Here is an 11,489-nt window from a genome sequence, read left to right on the forward strand (position 1 = left end):
TATTGTATCTGTATGATTTACTGATAATTAATCGAGCATGATATCTTTGTAAAGTGGTATACATTTAATTCAATGCTCGTAAATTCCTCCCTTACGCAATCTTTAATTTATTGACTAAAAGAAAACTAAAAGGTGGGTTGAATAGTAAGTAATTCTCATCTTATGTACGGTAATTTAATAATTAAATTAAAGGCAAAAGTAGGAGTATGGAAAAAGGACTTCCAATAGTAAATTAAACCACCAGTTTACACACTAAAATAATTAGTAAGGGGAAATGTATTCTCTAACACGTTGTCATTTTAAGTAAAGTTTTCACAATGATCAAATTAAAGAAACATTTCGAGTTTCCGTTTTTGTCTTGTCAAACCATTTACCAAACATAAGATGAAGAATGATGGCTCATCATCGGGCGGATGTTTATTAATTTTGAGAATATACATTCACACTCGTAAGCAAATTAATTAATTTCATCGCTATTAATGCACTGTAATAACCCTTTGATATATTTTTGCTTTTTCCCTTTTGGCAGTTAATTATGGATGGGAGAATCATCTCTACTCAGAAACTGTTGTCTTCAAATCTGTGACCATTTTATTTTCTGGCTTATGTGACCCCCCGGCTTTTTTGTTCTCCTTTATGGAATTTGTCCATTTTCATAGTGTCCAAAGTCCGTAACAAATTGCGCAAATCATCCAAAATTCCAAAGGACGCACTTGTCAGTATTTGCATTTGCATGTCTCTTTTCACGTCTTTCTTGCTCATCTCACCCACCTACACCTTTTGTCTTTCTACTACTAGACGAAATACCCCCACCACCTAAGAATACAGTCAGATAGAATGGAATCTTGTCATCCTTAATCAGGGTTTTTAGGTTCAAATTTTGAAAATAAAAAATTGATGGTAGAACTTAAAGTTAATTAGGGGAGAGCTGCCATCATATTTACGGATTCAATAGAACCCAGCAATTTTAACTCAAACTCTTTATTTGTGTTAAATTTTTTTATTTAATATTATTCAGAACTCAGTAAGCAAAAAGGTATTATGGTCAGAAACTCATAAATTAAAAAATCTGGATCAGTCTATGAAATTAACCCCTTAAATGAATCCTATACGCGATATTTGTCTAAATTAGTCGAGCTTATGAATTTCGGATACAATAATTAAAACAAAAAAGTTATCCTTCACTCTATGTCTTCCTCTGTCTGTCTCTCTCTTTGGGTAATCTTTTAAGGTCACAAGACATTAATAAAGTAATTCATATATCTCCTTTCCCACTTTATCTCTTTCAAGATTCTCTCTTTTTTTCTCTCTTTTATTTTATCTCTTTCTTTCTCTCTACATCTTATCTTTGACCTACATCTCCTAAAGTTACATCCCTAATGTTCAAACTAGTTTAAATCAGCTATCTACCTCAGTTTTTTTTCTTTTTAGGGTTTTCACATGGTAAACAGCCCCTCTTATTCTCGCCCACATATATCTAGTTTTGAATAATTCATCTTCCTGTACGTATATTTTATTTGTTTATGGCTAGGAATGGCTTTCTAGCTTCTCACTTGTAAAATGACTCCTCCTTTCATTTCTCTCTACAACATTGCCTCACTACTTACTCTCTTCTTCCTTCTTGTCACTCTTATGGTCGAGGGCAGACAAGTACAACCGAATTCTTTACAAGTTAAGTATAGTTTATCGGCAGATCATGCTATCAAGAAGAACATTTTCAAACCTTTGATGGAGAGAAGAAACTGCAAAGAAGATCAAATTTCTAGTACAAAAATAATGGGAAGAAAAGGAAAGCACCATGAGTACCCTAAAGTTCATCATCGATCACAAAAATCTTATTTATGGAGAGATAAATCATTGGATGCTAGTGCTCATGAAGTTCCTAGTGGTCCAAATCCCATTTCAAATAGGTAATTATCAAGAGAAAAAAGGTTTCTTATCTTCTTGAATATTCTCTATCTCCGTGCCTTTCAATTTATGGTTTCTAAAGATATGTATACACTTCTCATAGCCTCATAAATATTTGTCTTATATTATGGTTTTGGTAAAATGCTTGTAATATTGATGGGAATTTCACAACTTTTGTTATGATTGTATTTAATCATTTGGTAATGAGAATGCAAAGATCAGGAAATTCATGTTTGTAAGTAATAGTAGTAGTACATTTGATCATTTCTATCTTTTCAAGACATGCATCCATGGACTCATCATTTTAATGTCAGGGTCCCTTAGTATTTTTTTTTTTTTTTCACTTTAATTTTCACTTTGATAAAGCTGAAAATGTATGCTGTTTCCACCACCATGCCCAAAAAGATAAGACAAATCTTACTTTCTCTGGACATATTATTCAATAAACCGTGTTTAATTAGTGTTAGTATATAACTATATATTATGTTAGTGCCTACTAGATCACTACGGATTGTCACCAAATTTGAAACAAAAATTCCAATTATGCCTAAAATATTCACGATAAGACAAATATATGTAATTATAGTGGAAAATGATAGTGACATAAATAAACTCGGAGCATTTACAAAAAGTAAACCTGATCTCCTATATTCTTTTTCTATAAAAGAAAAGTCCCTGATATTTAATTTGCATGGGTTAAGTAACCGAAAGAGTACCTGTGAAGGTTCATGCTAATATTGTTAAACTATATATATTCTGTTCAAAGTGATGCATGGTTCGCCTTTTAAATTTCTTTATACAAATAAGAAAACTAAAAATGGATACCAACAAGAGGGGTGGACAAGGCTATTCCAAATGAGCTAAAAAGTGTAAGTACTCTGAGGAACACAATGATTAAGGGGAAGTAGGGATTGGTCTTGTATGTATGTGTTAAGTTGAGACTGCGTGTAATTATGACAAGTCAAGGAAGGATGACCATATTATATACTACGTTACGTCTATTTTAGATGTTAATGTTAAAGTTTATCCAAAATGAATATCATTGTCGGAAACCAAGAAAGTATTAGTAATTATTTTTATTAGATCCATTCCTGCTCCAATAAATGACTTATATAATTTTTATTTGAGAAATCTATCAACAGATATTAGTCATCTTGAGGAGAAATGAAAGGATAATTTAATCAAACAATTCTTATTTATGTGCTCAGTTACTATTTGAAGAGTCAAGGGATACATTTTTTTACCATGACCTTTTCAAATACTTTTAAAATATTGAATTGATAACTATTGTGATTTATGATTCTTTTAATGTAGCCTTTTAGCGTGAAAGTTTTATTTTTTAAGAAAATTGAAGATTTTATGTCCTCATTCACACAGAAAATTAGTTAATTAAACCTTCCTAATTCGAATCAGGACACATAAATTGAAACTAGAGGAGCAATAATATTGTTTTGTGCCTAGAGTACTTTAATTTTGTATATATAAAATCCACAATTTTGTATATCTACCACGCCATTGATGTGGTGGGATCGATGGATGAGATTCATCCACCCTCAACTAGAGATCTTGGTTTATAATCCTAGGAATGTAGAAATTAATTAAACTCTTGATAGGAAGCTCTTTTTCCTTTATAAATTCTATGTAGTGTGTTCTTAAAAGCTCACTTTAGTAATAAATTTGTTTATTCACCAACAAAAATAAAAAAGATCTTAGGTTGTGCAAATCTAGATTAGTTGGACAGTAAGTTCCAAATACCATTAGTTATACAAAAAACAAATTTGTCTATCAATTCGCTCACCATATAGTATCCAAAGCTGGAGTTTGCCTTTTTCTTTTTTCTTTTTGGGTGGTGTCGGGGGGATAACAAGAGAGCAGTACGTAGGGAGAAGGGTCCCTTTTTTTGAGCTGATTTTTATGAGACTTAGTTTTCAGTTTCCTTCTGAGAAACAGCTAGCTATGCATGTGCTTGCTCTTCTTGGATCTTTCTTACCAAAGCTGATTAATCGCCATGAAAGCCACCATATTCACTCCTTCCTGTATAATCTTCTTGTTTTCTTCTGGATGGAAGGGCTTGCATGTCCAGCTTGTTTTTATTGCAAACGACATGACATTATATTCCCTTTTCTAGTTTTTTTTTTAATTTTTTTTTTTTTAAGTTTCAAATTTATATTAGCACCTTTATCTTGGTTCATATGCATGGTTATCAGAGGCGAACCCAGGATTTTAAGACGGCGTATAATCATTATCTTAACATAAATGCCAACAAAAAATTTAATGACGCCTGAGGGATAATACCATATCGGACCGGTCACTAATAGCGTAAGAAATGATAAAATTCAAGTATATAGGTCAAATATGTGTAATAAATAAAATTTAACACAAAGAAGCAAATGAAAGAGATAGCTCGGGCATAAGGCGTACAACATGTGGTGACAGTGCAGGTTCGAATCTAGGCGAGCTCATTTAAAGCTTATTATTTTCCTAAAAATAGGCTCAAAAAAATAATTAAAAGTGACATTTGGGTTCGATCCGGGGTAACATGTAAGGGAAGCAGCAGTTGCAACTAACGTGCCCCAAAAACACTTTCGTTTGTTAGGGTGCACAATTAAATATATACTAATTTCTCAAGATATATACACATATATATACATAATTTTTTCCGAAGTGCACTCCCACCCTTCCATTTGGGTCGCCTCTGATGGTTATAGTTTCGCTGATAGAACTAGACGCGGTTATATATATGTTGAAAGAGTTTAACTTACATGTATTGTTAGAGTAAATTTATGTTGCCAGAGTTTAACTTACATGTATTGTTAGAGTAAATTTTTCTTTTTTACACAATCAAGTGCATCCGAAGAATATTACTAACATAGTAACATGTAAGTCTTCCTAAAATATCGTAGAATTTGTAAGTTTAAAAATAAGATAGATAACTTGCTACAACAGAAAGTGACCTAAGCTGATGGTATATATAAGAAATCCTAACGCAGACTTTGTATAACTAAACTTTTGGCTGAAGTCATCGATAATCCTTTAAAGTTGTACACAGAATTCACTTAGACACCTTAACTCGGACATGTTCCTATTGACCACTTAAGTTATTCACAATGTACCTATTAGACACAAAATGCTGATATGGCAAATTTAAAGGGCTCTATTGATTTATTTTCTCTAGAGTATGTATACCGGCTAAAATTCACAAATAGCACTTTTCAGCCCCTTTAATTAAAAAATCGTCACTATCCTGAAGTTTCACTTGTGAAATTTAAAATTCTATGACAAAAAAGCGACTAAGATATCACCGAAAAGTGACCAACGAGAACTATTATATTTCTACATAAGCTTAAGTTATATGCACTGTCAATGTAAAAGGCTATAAAATTAATTTATCACTTTTACAGTAAAGGGCAATGATGTTTCATCAAATCTCAAGACTTCTGCCAAAATATTTATGTCTAAACTCTAAAGTGACCACTAGTCTTATTCTTATACTCGGTATTAGGGGCGGATGTACATGGTGGTGAGGGTGAACACCCTCGGTAAAAAATTACAGTGTATATAGGGTAAATTTTTTGTGTTTATGTATATATATTAACTTTTGAACACCTGAACAAATGCAAAAAGTTAGCTCAAGCGGTTCAGGGTGTTCAAAATTGTCTCTAGCGTCCTAGGTTTGATCTCCAAGGACAACATAGTTTTTTATGTTTAGATTTTTTTTTTTTTTCAAATTTCATAAGTGAAAATTTTGAATCCGCCACTGCTCGGTAGAGTAAGCTTATGTCATGTAACGTTACAATATCTGCACAAAACCCCCGGCCCACCAAAAGATAAGAACATAAGAAGTTAAAATGAAAGAGAAGATGATATTTGTTAACCTTACTTGCATATGCATATACTGTACTAATTACTTTTACCAAAGTTGAGCAACCCATCACTTCTTTACTTTGGGTTAAAGTAGACAATCAGTCCATTCATCTTTTTACAATTTCAACGTTGTCCAATCTACTGCTTAATGTTTTCTCAGGTCATCTATGTAAGTCTTTGTTGATATTTTCCAACAAAAAAAGTTGGAACAAAAGTAGATTAAACTCAAACCCAAGGTAGCGGACAACATCATGCCTTTGATGGCAAAAAGTTTCTCTTTGACTGCACTTGATAGATTTAGGACTAAATTTCATAGATGATTACATAACGCTCATTTTTTTTTTTTAATCAAAATCACTTAACTATTTATTTAACACAAAAGTCACGAAACTTCAAGCTTACTAACACAAAATTCACACCTATCAAAAAATTTAACTTTTGATAGACAATATTTCTTTATATTTTTTTTAATTTTTTTTTTAATCTAATAGATACAAACTCAATTAAAAAGAAACAACCCAACCCAAAATTCATATGTAGAAATTAAAATATTAAAGAAACAGAACCAATCCTTCCACAAATATAGGATCCTTCTCTCTAGGAGCTCTCAAGCAAAAAAATGCGTGGAAATAAAATGTTCATTCTAGGATTAACTTTTTTCATTTTGATAATTTTCCTTTTCTTGTAATAATTTTAATTAAATTCAAAATCTTTTTCTGATTCATTTTCATGAGCGAAAATAAAATGTTGTGCCTTGTGATGCTAACTGTTGAATGATGGAAATCTCATGATTGTGGTACGCAAACAAAAGTATCGGAGGAGATACCCATAGATAAACCTGTCCTTCATTATTTAATTATATTCTCAACGACTCAAATTTGAGGAGAGTTGTTCTTGGAAAACACTTAAATACCTTTGTAAATATTATATTGGTTGATATAAATATTAGTTAACTTTGGTTAATTTACTCACCAACTTTTTTTCAATCTTAGGGCATGTTGACCATTTTTTCCAATATATATTGAAAGTATTACATTATGTTGGATAGCAGGAAATCAAATTTTATGGAGTAATAGAATTATTATCATTTGCATGTCAAGTAATAATTTTGTCATATTTTTTTTCAAATTTATTCACCCTTTTAGAATTTTAATATCCGCATATAAGTTTTGGATCGGGCCGTTTCTTTTTAATTGAGCTTGTATCTATTAGATTAAAAGTAAAAAAGAATAAAACAATGTTACCCATCGGCAATTGAATTTTTCGGTAGGTGTGATTTTTGTGTTAGTAAGCTTAAAGTTTTGTGACTTTTGTGTTAAAAAACATAATTAAATGACTTTGGTGAAAACAAGTGTTAGTTATATGACTTTTGTCTTAGAAAACATAGTTAAGTGATTTTGATGAAAAAAGTAATAATTATATGACCATTTATGAAATTTACCCACCAATTTACATTTACCATACTTACCAATCCCCCAGCGGAAAAAAGATCTATCACCAATTTTTGGTCGACTCAACACACAAAGTATAAAGGTAAGCTTTTCAACAAATCTGTCACCATCTATAAAATTACAGGAAGAACATATATGCCATAGCCTATCAAGAAGATTAAGCAAAAAAAATTGATGTAAATATCTTTCAAACATAAAAGATAATTAATTTAAGTCAATTCCCTTTAATAATCCTTAGTGAAGCCTGGCCAAGTAAATGCCAAGCAACAAATACTTCTTCTGTCGTTAATTAATTTTTTCCCGTCTCACATATTTAGTTATTTAAAATTCAGTGACTCAGGTCAATAAGAGAGAAATTGCTTGAAAATTAGGTATCTTCTTTTTTAAACGTAACATTAGAAAATAGTACTCCCTCCGTCTCAAATTATTTATCGCTTTTTTTGTTTACATGCCCATTAAGAAAAATTAATTTGGAGGAGTATTTCATCTACTTTACCCTTATTTATATCTAAATTATAATCTCTCTCCATTAAATGTTTACTCTATTTATATGTCATTTTCATTAATGATAAAATTCTATCAACCATAAAATGGAAAAAAGTAATTAATTATGTTTTGAACTTCTAAGACGACAAAGAAATTTAAGACAACTATTTATAGTAATTACAACAAATATTTTGAGATGGAGGAAGTATCATATATATATAAATGAAAAAGAGGAAATACATATGACATAGGTTCTAGAATTCCTCAGAAGCTCGTACAATGCAGAAACATATTTAGTACCACGATTTCATTTGCCCAACAAAGAATGAAACTTATTACTCCCTCGATTCCAAAAAGATTGTCCTTTCTTTATTTTTAGTTTGATCTTTTTATATTTAGAAACAATTTAACTTTATGAAATGATTTATAACCACACAAATACCAAAGGCTTATTTTGGACCACACATTTCAAAAGTCTTCCTTTATTTCTTAAATTTTATATTAAATCAAAAGAGGACAATCTTTTTGGAACGGAGAAAGTAATTAAGAAGGCCAAGGAAAATAATAGGGCTCACCAAATCCAATATAGGCAAGTAGGTAACAGTAATAAAACAGAGAAGACTTTGTGCCTGATCACTAGGGCTGTACAAACTAAACCGATAAACCGCACCAAACCGACAAATCGAATCAAATCGGAAAAAAAAAACTCCGACTAGTGGTTTGGTTTGGTTGAATGTTGAAAAAAAAAAATCCGACCATTATAGAATTGGTTTGGTTTTAACTAAAAAAAGTCAAACCGAACTCAAACCGACCCGATTATATGTGTACTACTTTTAAATTATTTTATACATAAAAATATTTAATAGAATGTAATTTATTAATATTTCCTTAAATTTTTTCATAATTTTTGTATTTTTACATTCAGATTTGAACTTAATTTTGTGAAATGATCCATATTTGAAGCCCATACAAAGAATACACAGAAAGCCCAATAAGAAACTAAATGAAAAGGAAATGAAAACATATGTAATGTAACAAAAGAAACCCTACGGCTACAATACATTTTCTCCTAAAGTTAGAAACTCTCTTCCCTTTCTCATTTTACATTTTTTCCCTCTCCTCTTTCCTCTCAAATCAGCAACCCTGCAAGGCTCCAATTATTGTTGTTCCTCTTGGTCTTTTAAAATCGAATCAGATCAAATTTGAACCCAGATTACCTGAATGGAAGGAGGTTGCCATCAATGAACTAGGTGTAGAGATTGAGAACAAGATTATTCTATACTTTGAGAAGGTGTTTTGGCCAAATATTGAGATTTTGGGAGTAGTTGCAGAGAGCTCATATGAATGTAGTTACTTTTTGAATCTTCACAAGGCCACTGGCCAAGTTTTTTGCTTCAAGTTTATTATATAGCATGATATTATATTAATCCAAATGACCTGGATGATTTAAAAAATGTTTTGATATGAATATTCTGTATCTAAAGAAAGTAGTTTTGAGGGGGAAGTTTGCAAATTATCAAGCAGATGTTGTTGTATGGTGCTTTTCATTAAATACAATGAAAAACCCGAAAAAACCCAAAAAAACTGATATTGAAAAACCTGACTTTTATTAGTTTGATTTGGTTTATAGATTTAAAAACCAGACACAAATAATTTGATTTGGTATTTAAAAAATTCGAACCAACCCGGTCCATGTACACCCCTACTGAACACTCTATTACTTCCTTCGATGTTATTGCAAAGACTTTATTCCACTAATTACAAGATTAAAACCTCCAAACTAACAAATCAACCAACTGTCTCAATCAAAGGCGGAGCTAAAATTTCAACTTTATAGGTTTTGAATTTTCGAACAACTTCAAATGTTAATAACAAAGTCTAGATTTAGTATGTGTATACATTTAATGAACTTTTCAATACAAATACACTGTTGGAACAATGTTCGGCCAATTGGTCACTGTTCAGCTTATGATAAGTAGTACTCTCTCTTGTCTTTTCCCATCAACTACTGATCATATTTCTATTAACATCAGATTTCTATGCTAATTAATATCGCCGACGACTTATATGTTCTTCACCTACGATAATGAAGATTTTGCTTTTATTTTACTTCATTGAAAATAAATTGGGGTAGTATTTCATTTACTTGTGCGACTATGTACATTATCAGTTGGCGGGGATCATGTGTACATTGATTGGAATTCTTTAGAGGCAAATAAAAGAGCGAAACATTAAACAAAATATTATTGTCACTTTCAACTTTACAAAAAGTTCAAATTTTAAAAACGTCACGTCTTATCAGATTACTTGTCAAGAAAGACTATATAAAAAGGAAAATTAATCCTAAAAACTGTTTCCAGACTAGCATAAATAGTTTGCTGAAAGTCAGATAGCCAAATTAATTGGGAAAAGAAATATTATATGTAAAACTTAGATATTGATCGTTACGTATCAAAAAGTCTCATTTAAATAGGGGTGAAAGATGAGAAGGATTGAAATATTTTCTTGAAGGAGTCGTAAATGGTTCTATAATAACTTGTTGACAGCCATGAAAGGGCCACCAGATTTTAAAAAAATCATTAAGAAAGTGGCCTTTTACACTATTTTTAGTGGTCCATCATCGTGTTCTAATCAAACACTGTTGGTGATTAATTAGATATAATGTCTGGTTGATAAATACAAGTTTAATTTAGCTCACCTTATTATCTCAGTTCTCAATTTGCCAGTTAATGCGTATTCTTATATATCCCCTTATTTTGGGTGATCTACATAAATAGAATTATTTTGCGACATTATTCGATATTTTCCCCTTAATAAAGTTGTGCAAAACTAATATTCGCACCAAAAATTGGAGTTCAATTCCTGGCTAATCACCATAAGACTTCCTAACCACAAAACATGACAGATAACGGAAATTTAGTACAAAAAGTCTTGGCGGATCATCAGAAATTCTAATTGATGGGCTTACCGCAAGTCCCGCCAAATTATCAGAATTTTAGTAAAAACATTGTGTCATAACTTTGGAGAAATTGTTCATAAATTCTGGCGGTCTAGGAGTTTTTTAATGGATTAACTTGACACAAGTCTACAATTTTAGTAGGGATCTAGTAGCTTAGTTGCTTAACTACTTGAACTCTCACCTTGTTGGTGCAGGTTCGAATTCCCACGTTGTAATTCCCTTTCCCTTTTCCTACCCCCTATGTAATAATAACAATTTTTTTTAAAAAAAAAGTCCACAAAATTTATGTCATAATTTTGAAATAAATTGTCCACATATTGACGGATCACTAGAGGTTTTTAAGAAATTTCATCAATACAGTTTCCAAATTGATCCAAATCAACTACAAATGACTCCAAATCTGATATCCTCCATTGTAATATCAATCCTAACCATTCTTAATGGTTACATCAACTGATATCTTCAAAAATCAATAGACCTACTTTGTCTTCTTTAACAATCAAGCCAAAAAAGCCTCAGAGAAGGGGAAAAAAAATGATGGAAGATGAGCAGAAATTCAGACGGATATATATTTACCCGAATTTTCTTTAACATAAAAATTAAGCATCAATCATTAAGGAGGACACTTAGTGAAATTTCTTATTTCCTAAACTGTTAAGTGTACCCATTGGTTGACTGATGAACTCTCATTATCTCCTTATATGATCTTGATAATTTTTATCTCATGTTTTGATTTTGAGTTAGACCCAAGATTGACACATTGCTATACCAATTATTCTCTATAAGAACATTTATTTTAAAGGCCAAGTGAATTTTTGAAT

The sequence above is a fragment of the Lycium ferocissimum genome, chromosome 2 (genome assembly GCF_029784015.1).
Source record: "Lycium ferocissimum isolate CSIRO_LF1 chromosome 2, AGI_CSIRO_Lferr_CH_V1, whole genome shotgun sequence".
In the NCBI taxonomy this organism is placed as follows: Eukaryota; Viridiplantae; Streptophyta; class Magnoliopsida; order Solanales; family Solanaceae; genus Lycium; species Lycium ferocissimum.